The sequence below is a fragment of the Psammomys obesus genome, unplaced genomic scaffold (assembly GCF_907164565.1).
Source record: "Psammomys obesus unplaced genomic scaffold, mPsaObe1.curated_primary_1811, whole genome shotgun sequence".
Classification (NCBI taxonomy): Eukaryota; Metazoa; Chordata; class Mammalia; order Rodentia; family Muridae; genus Psammomys; species Psammomys obesus.
In genome coordinates, this window is record NW_026585689.1 from 10990161 (window position 1) to 11006544 (window position 16384).

The 16384-nt window shown below is 43.5% G+C and overlaps 1 protein-coding gene across 3 annotated transcripts in view; it reads right to left on the reverse strand.

Moving 5' to 3' along the window:
• Positions 1-15602, reverse strand: part of Tmem45a (transmembrane protein 45A) — an 82358-nt gene extending 66756 nt beyond the window's left edge. For 2 of the 3 annotated variants that reach the window (XM_055593514.1, XM_055593513.1), the window contains exon 1: positions 15281-15602. The gene's annotated coding sequence lies outside the window, so the exon portion shown is untranslated. Of the gene's footprint in view, positions 1-4504; positions 4568-15280 lie in introns of those variants that run through there. The other variant, XM_055593519.1, reaches the window with a different exon arrangement.
• Positions 15603-16384: the final 782 nt, after the last annotated feature.

Sequence of the window (16384 nt, forward strand, 5' to 3'; positions counted from 1 at the left end):
ACACGCCACATTACCATGTTACCCAGCTCTACCGATGCTGTGTACACACATCAAATGAAACGAAGTTAGCATATAAAAGAGATGCTTGCATGCCCATGCTTGCCAAGCACAAATCAGGGCGGATAAGATACAGAAACTGCCTACAGGGCTTTTCAATGGATCTACAAAAATACTATGATGAAGAAAGCTAGCCATTTGCAGGAAAATGGATGTGGAGGAGGGCACTAAGTGAAGTGGGTGAGAGACAGAAAAGATGAGGTAGGTGTGAAGGAAAGAGGTTGACAGAGAAGGGAGGAAGGAGTAGAAGGGTAGATAGACATGATCAGTGTGGAATACACGCACGTGCAGAATGTCGGTGAAGCCATTGATGTTTGTAAGCGGCATTTTAATAATTGCAGCAAACGTATAAAAGGATCCTGTTTTTAAAGGGCCGAGCTGATGGAGCATAGTGGGCTACGACATCAGGTAGGGGCTGCCTCGCCTAACAGCCTGGCAGATTAATGTCAGTGCAGGACAAAACCAACCTGGTTTTTTGGAATTCCGATGGAAGGTGGAGCAAGACAGCCTCACATGATTAAAAATGACAAGGTGCACAAGGGTAAACTAGGTAATCAAGAGAAATGATGTGCTGGAAGGAAAACAACACATCCCCATCTCCTTTTCTAGCTGGAAAAGGCCTCCAAAAGAAGATGTTACGAGTACTGGTGAGGATGGAAATAGGGAGGCATGGATGGAGGGTTGATTTCCTCAGGGAGGTTGGGTTCACAAATGTTCACCTTTCAATACTGTTACTCTTTATCTTAATCATAGGTGTGACACCAGGATACGACACTGGAGAACAATAACCGCCTCAGAAGAGCCTTAGGGAAGAGCTTTGACCAAACTCCTAAATCAACCCCAGACAAAAGCTGAGCATTTTAAAACCAACACCCCTCCTTGTCTCTATGAGGCGGTCACAAAGATGCTTCGAAGTCATGAGCTGGAGGTGGCAAGTAGTATCTGATGTCCCCAATCAGGGGCCAGGCCACCTGTTTGAGATACTCTGACTGGCGTCGTTCTCTTCCTATAGTCTGTGTGGGCAGCATGATGCCACTCCTGGCAGGCACATGATGGCAACAGGGCATGTGTGGGAATGCTCAAGCAGACTTGTCACAGGTCACAGGTCACAGGTCCAGCCAAGAAGATGCCACAGCTGAGAGCAAAATAAACTCTGCCGAAGTGAGGCTGGAAGAATAGCTTCCGATATCCCTCCTCAGTCAGAGACAGGCTTTTCCTGGGCCCCATTTATCCACATTGCCAAAAGGGTCTGAGCACATGGAGGAAGAGCCTTAGCTTCTAGCAGGATCTTTGCCTCCCATTCTAGGGTGATGTGCACAGCTGTGCCAGGGAGGAGTCCTGCACGACCTGATCTATGACAATCTTTCTGGTCACTGGACAGGGAAGAAAGAAGCTGCAGGCCCTGGACTCAACGCAGGCTGGAGACAAACTTATCTAGAAGGGAACTCCCACCTCGGCTCATTCCAAAGGGCTGACAAAGAGAAACAGTTTGCAAAGTAAAAATAAAAGTGAACGAGAAAGTGGGACTCAGAGAACAGTGACTAAGACACCTTGCCAGCTGCACTCAACTTTGCCTTTGCCCTTGGTGGACTGTTATCAAAACAGGAGCCAGTGCTCTTTTGTAAACAGGCAAGCCAGGCCCTAGTCTGCACAAGGACACCTGCCCCATGACCCACACAAGCTAGATCGTCACTTCTTCAACTTCTCAAAGTTAGAATCTCTTCCCCACCAGCCACACTGCCTTCCTGCACCTCCTGAAACATGTCTTTTTCAATCAGAAGCTTAGTCAGTTAACAGGGGCTTCTCCTGTAAATGAGTAGGAACTACTCTGTCTCTCTTTTTTTCTCTCTCTCACTGATCTTGCCTTCTGATTTGCCATTTCTGTGACACTGTTGAACTAACTGAGCCTGTCAATGTAAAAGTACGAGGTTCCCATGAGCTTGTTGTCCAGCTGCTGGATTGGCTCCTCTCACTTGGCCAACCTACCAAGCCAAGCACCTCATACTCATGCCAACCCAAGGAAAGGGAAAAGTGCCTCAGGCAACACCTCCTGTGCTGTATACATGAAGACTGAAAAAACCCAGGAACAAATACTCACAGACAGGGATGCTGATTTTAGCATTTGGATCTACCAGTAAGAAAAGATTAGTGGTGTGCATCTATTTGGGAAAAGGTCTTATCATAAAAAAAATTAGAAAATGATTGATTTGTGTGTGTGAACGGATGTGTGCACGTGTGTGCGGTGCCAACAACTGAATAACTCCATTAGACACTCTGAATGAGGATGCAATTTATTATAGAAGAGGAAACAGCCTCCAAAAACATATTAAGTGAGGGACATTAATTCAGTCAAGACAAAGGAGTAGGCAGCAGTCCCAATGATCATCAAAGATACTGTTCCACTGCTTTGTCCTAAGTTCTTCTCAATTCACCCACAGTAAGGAACACTAGCAGTGTGTAAATGTAAGGAACAGATGTAAATGTCTTTGTTAGGCAAAGCGTGGAAATTAACTGAAATTGTGCCAGACAGTGAAGAAAAAAAATAACCTTTTAGCCCATGATATTTTCTGCAAACTTGCCTTTTCAGGCCCCTCCATATTCCTTATGAATTATATTCTATAGCCACATCAGTCCAGAAGTCTTATGACTTAACATTACCAAAAATTGGCAAGGCACAGAAACATAGTTCTTAAGTTCAGTGTAAGAGCTGACATGCCCATGTTCACATGGGCTATGAGTGGGTATCCTGCTCAATGATGAAATTCCATGCCAGGATCAAGGACACCTCAAAACAAAACTACCTCCTTAATTGACCTCCTTCCAGCCCTAACTTTTCAAAATCTCTATCACTTGTGAAACAAACTCATAGTTTGGTTACTTGTCTCTTAAAAATCCATTTCCCACAGGTCACCTCCACTATTACTGCTCCTCTTCATGACTACAGCAGAGCAATGGATTCTGCGAGTTTACTGAACTCTATGACTAGCCTGGTGACTGGCCCCTCTTCTAGCTCTAAACAAGGAAATCAAATCTTTCCATCCACTCACACTCAGTCTACAAATCCTCCTCCATGACTAGAAGCCGCAGTTCTGCACAAGGGTGCAAACGGAGGTGCGCTCTTCTGAGCTTTGCTGAGTGTTCTTCCCGACAAGGCCCAAGTCGGACTTTAGGCCTGTCCGCACGGACTTGGATGATTCTTAAGTTTATTAGCCTAGTAATGACCAAACCTTCTTGACTTCAGCTTCAGTAATTAGTTACAAAACAGACTAGCCTCAATCTTTTAAGAAAAATGGCTTATAAAATATTTGTCTGTAAAAATTGTATATGTTTTTACAGAAAGTCTATTTCTTTGAACATAAGGGAACTTCTGGGGGAAGTCTCAGATTTAGTTTTTTTCATGCCCTTTTGAAAATTGCAACTTCTCTAATTAGAAATCTATTTCTTACAGCTTTTTAAAAACTTTGTCATGATCAGTTCTAGAGTATATACAGAAACAGCTAGATGTGTGAACTGGTTGTATAATAAATCGGACTCAAAACTATGCAGGCTTAATTTTCCAGTCTGGTTTTGTATTTAAGGATCACAGGTAGACGTAGGGCGTTTGCTCCCCTGTTGACTTAGGAAGTTGTAAAGTTCGGGAGAGGGGTCCAGAGTGTTAACCATGGGTGCAATGCACAGGGCTTTACTTGTTCAACACAAGTTTCAGCCTGCTGGCATCAAGAAACAAATGTGTATTTCTTTTCAACTAAAAAAAAAAAAAAAAAAGAAAAAAAAAGAAAAGGAAGAAAGAAAAGAAACAAACTCAATGGTATTTTTGGAGTTTTTTTGTTTTATAATGCTTTGTTTGGGCTTTTTTTTTTTTTTTACTTGATTATTAGTCTTTTACTTATTTACTTTATTTCAAAAACAAAGAAGGAAATAAAATGCCTGATTTGCATGAAGTAGAAAATAGCCCACAGCAAGCAGGCAGGTGGGATGTGATATGTGGATGGCATCAAGGTAGGGCCAAAAATAATAATTAGCAGTCCTCACATTTCAAAAGCAGTTTGGCTTCGTTGGGTTTGTCTTGTCAACCTTCTATTAAAATTTCAACCTCAAATACTATCTTAGTCTTTTTCTCCTCATTATGCCTAGACTCTAATGTATTGTAATAAAGAAAATAATTAAAACTTCATGTGCACACAAAAACAAAAGGAAGGAGGGAGGGAGGGAGAGAAAGGAGAGAGAGACTGTTGGTAAAGTAATGCTCTTGACTGTGTTTGCCCACAGTCAGGCTAACTCTCCTCTGACAACACCACCTTCCTTCTGAGAACCAGGTAGCAGGCAGCTGCTTATCTGAAACAATTTCCTTCCCTCACCACGCCCTATTTTGCTTATCACCACCAGGAAACCTAATTACAAACCAGAAGCAAAGCCAGCAACACCTTTCATAATTAGCATCACCTACCTCATATCCGGTTTCAGTGCATTTCTCAGCAGGAAGCTTAACCCGTCTTCAGTTTCACCATCTTAGACGTGTCCAGAAGTACAGAGGACAATCCTAAGCTCATGAGACAGAAACAGCAAGCTTCTTAGTCTCCTCTCAGTGTCCCTTTCTCTTGGAAAAAAACAAACAGACTATAGCCTCCTCCAGTGCATAATTACTGGAAGAAAAGAAACTCTTAGGCACACTCGATGCACTATGCTTAGGGTTGTGGATAGTGCTGTAATTGTTAAATCCTATAAGAGAATCAAGTGAATCCTTCTGACCCCAAAGATCCCAACTATAGGCTGTGTAATGGCACCGCATCGTGATATACAAGTTGAAACTTCAATACAAATGGGTTTTCTAGCTACCAAGAATCTAATAAGTTACAGGGGAAAATGTTCCTATTTCTGCATGGGCGGAGTGGAAAGGAACATCTGAGCTTGGTTTGTGTTAGTCTGAACAAAACTTGCTCTGGCAGGGAAATGTCTAACGAAGATAAGAAGAGGTTAGAGTGTCAGGCTGACCCTCAGGGTTGGGGAGGAGTGAATCAGACAAACAGCCCTGGGACTCAAGTTAAGAGCTGTTAAAATTATGAAGGGAGAAGAGATGCCAGACTCAACCTGCAGCGCTTGGTTATGGACGGCAGAGCTGCTGTCCTGACAAGACCTTAATACCCTAACGGCAGCCTTGGCTGCCATGGCACTTATAGGATATGGCTGTCTTCACTCTTGCCATGTACCACACTGGGATTCAAAGGTGCTGGACCTTAATTTGTGCAGTCCTTAAGCCTGCTCACACAGTGCCTCCCCAGTGATGCCCTTACACCCTTCTGAGACTTCTGTGTCTTACTCATAGTGCTGCCTCACTCCCCTTCACTGTCAGAACATATCACATAACTGGGTAATAGCTCAGCTGAGCTTAGCCTGCTGCAGTTCATTAGAGAGGTATCAAATCCAGGGAAATATGCTTGTTAGACAATAATAGATGTCAAAGAGGAACTGCTCCTCAGGAGACAAAGCGAATATCAACTCAGATGATGGTCTGGCAGTCTCTGGCTTGTTATATACAAAAAGTTACACTGAAGTCAATTATGTGACTTAACATAATTGTGCAAATATTCCTCTGGGGTGGCTAGGCATAGTGACCTTCTGTTTTAAATACAACTGATGCATGCACTTTTTTAAGGTGCCAGACATTGGGTTGTTTTACCTAAATTAGGAGTAGATTTTTTTTTTTTAATTCTTATAAATATTTTTCAGCTCTGGGTAAGGCTAAGTGACTGCAAAGAGTTGGGTTCTTGGGGAAGCTGCTGCTCTGTGATATGTTGGTACACAAATAGCAGCACGGAAACAGGTACCAGTAATTACCCACTACCGAGGAAGACCTCTTAACTGTTCTATCCAGGACTCATGGATCAGGGGCTTCCCAGCATGACTGGGATGGACAACATCCCTGGCCTTCTGTGATTTCCCTTTGATCTAGCCCTCACAGGACCAGGTGTAGGGAAGTTCATGGGCACAGCACAGGGTGTTGTTCTGGAGGCAGAGAACCACGCTCCAGAGAAAGACAGCAAGCCATTAGTGCTATTACAGAGGCCCTGCCCTCATGACCTCAGCTAACCCTAATTACTCCTACAGGACCCACTTCCACATGACCATTAGCACACACACCTGGGAACTAAGTTTCCACACTATGAATTCGTAGGAGATAGATCTAAACTTAACAACCCTCAGTCCTGGCTTGAATCCTGTTATGAATCACAATATAAATGCCAGATATCTGATATGAAGCACCTGTGGGGTTCCACAGGTTACAACCACTGATGTAGAAGATGAAATAAGCTGGAGTATATCTCACACCCTCAGTCATTGTATGTCCTCTATTTAAACCCACGTTTCCCCAAGACCTGAACACTCTTTATTAGCATTGAGGATACCTATTGAGCAAAGGTAGGGATGGAAGAGGGCAGATCCCACACACTTTAGACACAGGGACCAGAGACCCCTGAGATGGAACTGACCTCAAAGCCACCTCTCTGAAGACTAGCTTTCATGGTCCCAGAAAGCACCACGTGAGCTTCTGAAGGAGGGAAGTGACCAGCAGCCCTACCCAGCTATGATGCGTATGAATCACAACAACCACCACCAGGGTGGACTAACCCTAAAGGTGCATTACTGGTGTTGGTATGTGTACCTTGGTGGTAACCAACAGCTCTTTAATTGGACTTAAGACTTGCTCAACAAGAGGGAAATAATGTTGAAAATGATACTGGAAACATAGCCAACTACCCAGGCCTCGTGAAGTCATGGGCCTTGAAGGAGAACAGCCAATTTATTAAACCAGCTTTATCCCAAACTACATTCTAAACATTTGTCCTTTTACCTGCATATAGGTGTCATCCTCATTCCCTCACCCCAACGTCAAGGAAACTTCTGTTTGCGACAGAAGACCTTTGAAGAAAACTACAACCAATCAAAATGTAGTGTTAGGGAGGCCATCCCCACTGGATACATCTACAACATAACTCCTGCACCTCAGGCTCAGGTATCATTGTAGAAGAGGAAATCGAAAGATAGTAGGAGCCAGAGGAACAGGGAGTTTGTTGTCCAATTGTGTCTTCTACAAGTGTCAGAAGCTACACCCATGAAGCCTCAACAACATGGCGTACTAAACATGAGCAGAACAAGGACAAGAACAATAGGCATGCGCATGTAGACCGAAGAAAGCTCAGGAGGCCTCAGCCCTACCTACACAAGGAACTACAGGTAACTAAGGAATGGTGAGAGTGGGAAAAAAGTCTTCCCCATGGAAGAGCATTCCAATTGATTGTCCAAGCCAAATGGTCTGCCTTGAAATGCTATTCATACAGGTAACATTATACAGAATGAGCAGGTTGTATTTACGTATTTGAAAACACACACAGGCAACAACAGTTAAAGCAAAGAGACACCATGAATTTGAAAGAGAACGAGGTTGGGGGCTTTTTTTTAATTTTATTTTTCTTTTTAGTTACATTTTGTTAACTCTGTGTCCCAGCTGTATCCCGCTCCCTCATTCCCTCCCCAACCCCACACTCCCTCCCTGGTCTCCTCCCTGCCCCTTTCCAAGTCCCCTGATAGGGGAGGACCTCCTCCCCTTTCATCTGACCCTGTTTTATCAGGTATCTTCAGGGCTGGCTGCAAAGTCCTCCTCTGTGGTTGGGGGCTTTTTGTGAGGGTTTGTAGGGAGAAAGGGAAGGGGGAAATGGTGTAACCATATTATAATCTCAAAAAAAAAAAAGAAAGAAAAAAAAAAAAGAAGAGAAAAATGGTAGATATAGAAGCAAAGCCAGATGAATAACCTAAGGCTTCCTAAGACAGGGTAATTATTTGGCTTTATTTTGAATGAAATGAAAAGCCATTGGTGATGGGGGCACAGCCTAAAATAAAGAATGGGTGGCTTTTATTTGTGGTACTGGTTTATTTGAACAATCTGTTTAGATGCCTTGTGATCTTTTCAAGAAGCCAGTGGTGAAAATGTCATTCAAATTAGTCTGCAGACCAGGCTCGTCTGCAGAGTGTGTTGATATCTTCACGGAATATAGAAATTGAAAGGAAATGTGTAGAAAAAAAAATTAAATGTTTTTCAATAATTTGAAATTGAAGAAGAAAATTCTAGGCAACTTTTGTTCGTTTGTTTCATTGTTTTAGGTTTCTTTGTTTTTGTTTTTACAAAACAAGAATAGGCTGCAAGTATCTGAAGAACAAAATCCAAATGGTCTTTTACAGATACTTTAAGATCCACTGTCGTGATTCAGAGTGATGGATGTTTAACCAAAAGGGGCGGGTCAGGCCCTAAAAGACTATTGTGTTACTGCCCTAGGACCACAAAGAACACTGAAGAGAACTGGGCAACCGGGATAAGGTGTACCCTGTTGCTAGTTGTCCACACTAGACCTGAAGTTACCACACCTTGGAAAGTGGCAACTAGCAAGAATATTTAGGTTTTAAAAATAAATAACAGTATACATGGCATACAGTTCGGAGACTGGAGAGAGGAAACCTTGATTTTAAATTCTGATTTAGCACTGTATAGTCTTAGAAACCTTGCTTTCTCTTCATTTCAGATTCATTACTTTCAAAGTGAGAAAGCGTCTACCTCCTGAGGTTAACAAGCTCCGCAGTGGCGCCTTTCTGTGACACAGAGGATGGCCACATACCTACTCAACTCTGAAACAAACACAGTGGACAAAGCCCAGCACTGCGCATCATTTCATTGTTTTTCCCATAGTGACCGTCAGAAATAGGGGCAGACAAGCCCATTTTCCTGATGAGAAAAGGATTAATGTCTGTAGGAAGTCTCCCTCATGTGCTACAGGTGAATTCGGTATTGATTCAACCACCCATTTCCCAGGGGAAACAGTTCATCCAAGAAGTCATGGAAGCAGTAAGGGGGAACAGTCACCCTGCTTTTGGGCCATCTGCCTCACATGCAGAGTATACCATAACTGAGCCCAGAACTCAAAACCAGGATGAAGAAACTGGGGAAGTCTAACTTCCATGATACCTGCTTAAAGGTACAACGCATCCATGCCTCTGACCCTGATTCCTTCATCCTTTCTCAACATCTTCCTTCACATCACCCTGGCTTTCTCAAGGCTCTGTCTCCAAGGTCAGCCAATCTGGCTTGGATGTGGTCATTTTCAATGACCCCTTTTCTTCTCCACTACTGGTCTTAATATTTAAATTTTTACTACCTATTATATTAAAGAAATATTACCAAATCTCTCTTTCTATATTGGCTTCTTATCTGCTTTTGCTATATTACTATAATCATTACAGTATACTATAATCTAGTTTGAAAATACAGAAGAAAATCAAATAAATGGGAGAAAAGCTCATTGTGCTGAAGAAAAATAAGTTTTGAAATTAAAAGGACACATGAACTGCCGTGGGCTACATCCGTGCAGGGGTTCTAGGTTATCTCCACACATAGTCTTTGGTCGGAGTATCAGTCTCAGAAAAAACCTTGGCTCTATTGCTCTCCTTGTGGAGCTCCTGTCCCTTCCAGGTCTTTCTATCTCCCCCTTCTTTCATAAGATTCCCTGAACTCTGCCCAAAGTTTGGCTGTGAGTCTCAGTATCTGCTTTGACACCTTGCTGGGTATAGAAGGACTGTCGCTGACATGAATTCAGTGGTTCTTTAATCACCTCCCCCTGAGGTGGGAGCAGCCTTGCCAGGCCACAGAGGAAGACGATGCAGCCAGCCCTGATGAGACCTGATAGGCTAGGGTCAAAGGGAAGGGGAAGAAGACCTCCCCTATCAGTGGACTGGGAGGAGATGAGGAAGGGAGGGTGGGATTGGGAAGGGGTGAGGGAGGGGGCTATAGCTGGAAAATAAATTAAGTAAACTGTAATCAATAAAAACATAAATTAAATTTTTATAAAAAGGACACATGGAGATAAGAAACGGGGAATTCATGGCCATGCACACACACACACAAACACACACACACACACACACAACTACAAAATCAAACTGACAGGTGACATTTTTGTTTATTTTCACTCAAAACTAAAATATAAGGTCTACTGGGTGTGAAAGACACCTTCTGAATTGTCTTCTGAATTGTGTAGTTACAAGTTGGGGATTCCTTGTCTGAATGCCTGAAAGGAGAAGTGTTTCCACTTTCTAAGGTTGTCAGACTTAGTAATACTTGTAAAGATTTTATAACATTCTTAATCAGAAAACCAGAAATTCAAAATGCTGTGACATTTAGAATTTTTTGGTCATTATATGAGCACTAAAGAAAGTTCCAGTTTTGAAAAAGGCATGGTGGTGTATCCCTATAACCCCAGCACATAAGAGACTGGGGCAGGGAAGATTATGAGGTAGAGACCAACCTAAGCTTTATAGTGAGATCCTGACTCTGAGAAAGAAAAAGCTTCAGATTTGGGGTTTACAAATTAGAAAACGTTCTGCCAATAATCTTATTGTTATGATGTTTTCATTTATTGCTTCAGCTTTACAGAGATAAGTTGTGGAATCCTACAGAACCTAAACTTTGAATTCTAATTCTTCTACTGGATTTAAATAAAATTAAATGTAATACTCATTACAGAAAATGTATTTGGGGATAGACTCTGGGTGGAGCAGGATGGTCCTTACACAAAAGGAACAATGTCAGTTTGGCAACTCATTGTTGATGGACTGATTATACTTTCTGGTCATCAAGAATGAATAAAGAACTCCTAACTATTACCACAAAATAAGTACGGCACTCAGGAAACCTTGGCTCTGTGGCATAGGAGCGCAGCATAAATCAGGGCCGGAACAAGTGGGGCTCATGGGAAGGAAGCTGCTGGATGAAAAGCGCCCTGTGTAAACATCCTAGAAGAGGTCTGAATTAATTTTTTTCATTTATTTATTTAGTAAGGACCTTGGGTGGAACTTTCCTCCAGCAGTGCCTATTGGCCCAATTCTAAGCACTGAGAATAAAGGGTACCAGCCCACTCATCAGGGAGATAAGCCCCATTGGAGACTCAATAGGGAAGCTGTGTTAAAACCACAGTGCTAGTCTGTAAACTAGTCCAAAGAACTGTGTGATCTTTTGGAGGTGGCAAGGGTATCCAAAAAGAGAAAGAGAGAGAGAGAGAGAGAGAGAGAGAGAGAGAGAGAGGGACCTTTGAAATCAGAGACCTTTAAACTTTCTTCCTAATTAAGTAGCATAATTTTCTTTCTGGAGATCATTTTTCAAAGACATATTATTTTCTGAAAGTCTGTTTTCTCTCTGCTAAAGAGAATCATGTGAAAAATTGTAAATATTTTCTAGAACCTGTGGAATTTCAGGTACAATGGGGAAAGGTGCAGATAAAGTCACCGTGTACTTTGCCATGGAAAATGTCACCTTGTTCATCGCCTTTACATTTTTTCTCTTAAGGAAAAAAAATATCCACAGAGGACAGTCATCTCCGCTCAGGACAGCAAGAACAAATCCCACTAAACAAGATTCTCTTGGTGCCAATGTGACCTTAGAAAAATAACATTCTCCATCTGAGGGTCATTATCTGACCTCTGTGTGCCTCAGCTGTCAGGAGGAGACGTGTATATTATGTATTGTTGATATCTGCGTTGAAGCAAGGTCAGAACAGTATAACGAAGTCCCATCTGTAACCTTTAATTAGGCTGAGGAGAGACTCCTAGAGAAAGCCAGCTATCACAAGGAGGTTGTTTGTTGGCTACTCAGCTTTCTGCCACTGCCCTGCTGGGCATGGTAGGGCACACCTGTAAATGCAGACCTCCGGAAGCAGAGACTGCTGGTTTCAGTCCACGAAGGACTGGCTCTGTTGATTTGTGCCTTTGATGATGCAGTACATCATGGCAAGAGCATTTAGAAGAAAGCTCCTATTCATTTCAAGTCTGGGTGCAGAAGAGAGGGAGCAGAGAGGCCATGGCCCCAGTAACCTGAATCAAAGGCATGTTAATATTTTTATTCAAGCTCAGTATTTATTTTATTCCATTTGCTAACTCATTCATTGACAAATCAATGTGGCAGGGAGATTCTGGTAAAAGAATAGTGTATACAGTTTCCCAGTTGCAGTGCACACTACTTGAAATTTGCTCCTGTGAAGCTTTGGGGAATGGTCTAGAGCCAAAAGACAAAAAAAGGACTGTGCTCTGCACCCAAAGATTCAATAACACACCAGTCATCTCCTAGGTCCTTTTTGACACCAACTGACATTTATTGAGTATCTACATTCAATTCAGATACTATAGTGAGTTCTGCTCAAACATGATAAGAAGACAAATGTTTACCTGCAATGAAATTCCCTTAATATACAAATATGATGTCTCCAATCACCATGTGGTACAGAACATACTTTCTAGACAGAATCCTGTTGCTACTGTGGTCTCTCCAGGCAGATATTATCAATGCAACCCAGGACCCAGTGATCCTCTTTCCATCGCCTGGTTGACTCTTCAACCACCCACTAGAACAATGAAGCCTGGCACAATGGACAGCCTATGATGCTAGGGCTCAGGATAGTAGAACAGGAAGATCACACACCTGAAGCTAGCTTAAGCCCACAGCAAATTCTTCCAAAGAGAAAGGAGGAGGAAGTGAGGAACAAAAAAGGGGTCAAAGAGGGGAGTGAGAAAGAGAGAAAAGGGGGAGAAAAAAAGCAGAGCCAGTTTCTCATATGCTTAAGATTGTGCATCCTAATGGTTAGAGCTTAAGTGTCTGGTGTCAGACTCTGAGTCTATGCCTGCCACTTGTTCACTAGGAATTGTGGACAAGTATTTTAATCCACCTGTGCCTCTATCTCATCAATAATAAAAGCAAGGCTATGTGGGGTAGCAACCCTCAGCAGGTTTCTTTCTGTCAAAATGCCATGAGCTGAGTATTTAGAACACTTGCCGAATATTAAGTGGTCAAAACTAACAGCTAGGTATATAAAAGTGTCACCTGTGGACAACAGACTGTTCCAAAATTGGTAGATGAATGTATGATCACCCAAGGGAGAAGGACCGTGAAGATCACTCCACAGATGATATCCCAGAATGATAATGGATCAGTGTCTGGCCTAAGGTCAGGCAGCCACGCCAGAATGCAGCTCTCCGCCACAATGTCATTGACAGGAGGCACAAGAACACACACCTGACCCTTCACTGAAATGCATCTGGGTTCCTGGGGTTGTATCCACCCCAGGAACTGTAAGTTTAGCACAGGAATAGATCATTTTTGTTAGCAGGATGTTAAAGATCCATTTTGTGCACACCCGGTCGATTATGAGAACAGGACAGGTGTCTAACAATCACTTTCCTGTTAAAGACCTCCAAGAGGCTTTTTGTTCATGACAAAAATGTCCCAGGGTACCAAACCACTAGAGCAGAGCTGGAAGACATCACTGGAGATGTTCACACTGCCAGGTCTCCCAGTCCCACCCCCACCCCAGCTGCAGGAGGAGAGCATGTTGGACAAGCAAGGACAAGAAAGGAATCATCTCACCAGGCTTTCACTTGGTCACTGGAGTCGGTTTAGCTTACATTCCCCGTACTGTCTGCTTCACAAACTCTCCTTCACTGTCTGACAGTCCAGCCACCCTTATGGTTGGACTTTCACTCTCAGCAGAAAGCTTCCCACCAACACACACACACACACACACACACACACACACACACACTTCTCATGGATTGTCTCAATGTTCCCAGAAGAGCTCCACACTTTCCAGCCATTGCATCTTTGTCATTCTTCCTCTTGCTCCTAGATGCTGTCTCAGCACTGTGACCTCTTACAACCACCACCACTAAAACAAACTGGCAAAATCCCTTCTCAGAAATGGCAGTCTTTCCATGAAACTACCCTCCACACATTCAGACAGGCTTCTCTCTTTTCAGACAGGCTTCTGTCTATCATCTGCACTCCAGGACCTTCCATGTCTAAGGCCTCAACTGATTCTTTGCCATCTCTTTTACAACCTCACATGCCTGATTAACCAGTTTATCCAGAAGTGGATAAACCCTAGTTCCTAGAGGAGAAGAAGTAATGCAACTGAAGACATCGATGCACAGAAGCTGAGAAGGAAAGCAACAAAGAATGAAAACACAGCAAAAGACGTGCTATATGCCAGGCTGGCAGAACAATGGACACAGTTTAACTCAGCACTCTAGACAATCAGTATGTGTGACTATTTATCATTAACACAATACAAAGGAGGAAACTGGGGAATGGGTGGGAATGAGGCTTTTAGCCAAGATCATTCCGTGGAGCTGTGAACTGATCTTGGCGGGCCAACTCTTATTGCTGCTTTGCAATATTGTCCCTTTAACCCAGCATCCTAAATGCACTTTAATTGTTCTACCTTTGTGGACCATGACTAATAAGTTTTGTACCAAATCCCCACCCACCGCTTTAAGAGATAGAAATGAAAGATCTAGTTCAGTCAAATCTCTCCCCAACAGTAAACAGATACAACCTAACTTTGAACGTCAAAACATTACTCAGACGGAGGACATCATAAATGTTTCCAAAGGAATGGGCTCGGAGCCACCCAGAGCGCAGCATTTCCACCACCTCATCTCTACATGCTGACATATAAACTAGAGCTATCTGCGAGCACACATGCATAATAACCACCCTGGGTATTTTGGGGATGGAATTACAGGTTTAAATACGCAATTACAGGATCACAGGCACATAAAGCGGTCTATCGCATGTTTAATTATTTTGTTAATATCATAAAGGAATTCAGGTGTCCCTCTTTGAGACATGATATTTGCCATTTCAACTACATTCAGACTCTAAGCGAAGGACCTGACAAGTGCTCTGTATGGTTCAAGTTTTAAATAATTTGTCAAGAGTTGTGTTAATTCTGAATGCACCCGAGAGTTTTCTCAGCCTTGCATCCAAACAGGGAGTGGAGAATAGCTAGAACATAAGACGACACAGTGTTGTACCGGAACAAGTAGAGAAGGAGGAGGACGAGGAGGAAGAGGAAGAGTTTAACTTTGGGATGAAGAGAGGTTTACAACAAAACAGCAGCCAAAGTTTTGTTTCCAAGAAATCTTACACTAACACAACCCTTAATAAATTTTAAAGAGCAAGCCAAAAATTGTCCAGAAACCAGGAGAGAAAGAGGCCCGACGTCCCTGTAGTCTTTCCCAGCGTGAGGTATTTTTCGCCCCCTAAGGAACAGAAGTCTGGCAAGAAGGGCAGAAGCGCAGGCTAGAGAGCTCAGCAGGACTAAGATGATGTCCCCAATCCTTCAGGACTTACCTAGCTTGTCCTGGTTCCTCAGCACCTTACTTTCCCCACTTAGCCAGTTAGGATCAGACAGCGGCTGGGCTTTTGTTGTTGGTTCTGTTCTTTTGATAGCAAAGCCCCATGAAAATTAAACTGTGTTGAATGTGATGTGGCCTCGCCTCGCATGGGGGAGGGGGAGAGAAAAAGGTTCAGTCTTGGGTTGTTGCTGATTGCTTCTTGGGTAAGTGAGTAAGTCCTAAGTGGCTAGCAGGAGGCAACGTGGGGGACGTGCCTTTCGGATGGTAGGCCTGGAAGGGGTCCACAAACTTTCTCAGCACAGCTGTCCAGATGTGCTTCATCTGGATCCCGGCGGAGCACTGGCTTGGGTTGCCGTTGGGAGGGCCAAGCCTCCTCCCTGGTTGCCGATTGGTGGAGAAGCCCGCCACTCCCGCTAACTCAGGCTGCCTCCGCCCACTGGGCCGCTCGCATCGTAGAAAGAAACCAAGCTCTGCTCGCAGTTCAGTCGCTGATGTGGCACGGCGTGGCAGCGGGGTCCGGGGAGGGGCGGAGGAGGGCTCGTTAGAACTCGGATCTTGCCCCTGCCCTCGCCCTTTGACGGCAGGCCTTGTAAGGAGCTAGTTTGTTTAAACGGGGTGATCGCTATCGTTTTGGGGAGCTCACAAGGTCGGCATCTTAAGCTTCTGGCATTTCCGAATGGAAGGGCTTGGAGAGGAGCTACCCACGCCTCCAACAGGGCGGTCCAGCCCACCTCAAGGCTTTCCTAGCTACGCTTTCTCTGGGGAGAGAAAAGTAGATGTCAAGAGCACATTACTTGGGGACTGTATTCTATTGAAGGAATAATGAACCTTTTACTGAAATCCGAATTAATCAGAAATGTGATCAACTCTGTGGAGAAGTCCTGGGTGGCTGCTTGAAGGATGCTTGGGGTTCCTATCCTGTTGAGAGGCATAGTACGTGGGAAGAAAGGGAGAACTGGAGAGCTGCACCAAGTACGTTGTTTTCCTTCTGTAGGAAGTCATTTGTACCCTGTGTTCAGCTTTCTAAGTCATTTGTAATCTCTCAGTCGAGCACCTTCCATAGATGCTTCACGATGGGCAGATCATCAAGGACCAATTA